A 1,653-nucleotide genomic window follows, 5' to 3' on the forward strand; every position below is an offset into this window, starting at 1 on the left:
CTGCTAGCCGAAATTCATAAGCTGACATATAGCCAGCTGTGAAATATAAACACGATCATTTTAGAGAATTGTGTTCTGTTTATCAATAAATAAAAATAACGAGCGAAGCTCGGTGCCCCGATAATGTTCTCTATGAATTGAGTTTTAGGTTAGTTGAGTTCTGAATTTTGAAATAGCGTGAAAAATGTCATCTCTATAATAATCTTCAGCATAATCTTATAATCTCAATAGCCTTCTTATAATCGTCTACACTCTCATCTTCTCAAATGCCTATTTCCTATTCTGTGATAGCTATCTTTATATCGGATTGGTATCTTTTGTATTTATTCTTTTGTTGGAATAATGGTGATATAAATCATGGTTGAATCTAAAAAGAGTTTAATAGTTCTCAACTATTGTTTGTGATCGTATCTGGTATAGTTCTCTCTCTTACTCACACAAATTAGTTGAGCCATTTTACTATAAGCAAAAGGTGAAAAGCTGCTTCAGACTAGACTCACCTTTTTTGAAGCATTTGCTTCAAAAGTTGAGCAAATTCTCTAGTTTACTTATACAATTTTAATAATAATAATAACTTTTATTCACTTCATTGTAAGATTTTACAAAGCATAATAACATAAGAAATGTCAAGTGCACTCCTCATTAGGCTAGGCCTGCGTCGAGGACGAGGCCTGCTTCAAGTACTATATAGAGCTACTTACATAAATAGTATTATCTTATGCCATTAAGCAATCTAAACAAAAATACACATCTTGCACAAAAAGAAACAAATTGATTACAATGCTTAGTTTATATAGCCTAGTTTACAGAATTAAGTCTTAACCTTCTACAGAAAATCGATAAGGAGGACTCTCTAGAAATATCGAAAGGTAAAACATTAAATAAACGAGGACCCTGAAAGGCTGCATGACCAGCCGCAGATGCAGTTACACATCTCGGCTCATACAGTTTCTCTCTGGCTTGACCACGAGTTGTATATCCATGTTCAGGAGTCACTGGAAAATCTAATGGTCGTTTAAATAAATATTTTAATAAGTTCAATTTATATAAATCCTCAAGGCTTAGAACTTTGAATTCTTCACAGATTAGGTTAGTGGGATATCTAATTGGTCTATTCAGACATATTTTTACAATTTTCTTATACTGCAAAATAAGGGTTTAAATGTTTTCCTTAATCTATTACAAACATAAGACATATGTGGCTCCCACCTTAGTCGAGAATCTATCATGATGCCTAGGTATTTTACAGAATCAATCATTTTGAGCATAAGTTTATACTTTTGAGCAAATGCTCAAACTATTCTTTTGATGAGCATGAGCAAAAGGTTTCGTTTATTCATAGAAAATGGCTCAATATTTTAGAAGTATAAGCAAATGCTCAACTTTATTCATATGGCCCATTATGAATAATAGTTCTTATAATTTGATTCAGAGCAAGATGTTATTGATCAAGTACTGTAATAATAGTGCATTTATTAATGGAATATTACTTCTACCTCAATGCAATAACAAAGTAGGCCTATGTTATTGTATTAAGATTAACTCCAAAGCATAAGACAGTTTTTTAAATGAAACTTTGAAAAGCATTCGAAAAATGTTGAGTACTGTACATATAGAATGGCTTAATATCCAATAGAACCAAAACTTCTTCAA

Source organism: Nilaparvata lugens, chromosome 2, assembly GCF_014356525.2.
Source record: "Nilaparvata lugens isolate BPH chromosome 2, ASM1435652v1, whole genome shotgun sequence".
NCBI lineage: Eukaryota > Metazoa > Arthropoda > Insecta > Hemiptera > Delphacidae > Nilaparvata > Nilaparvata lugens.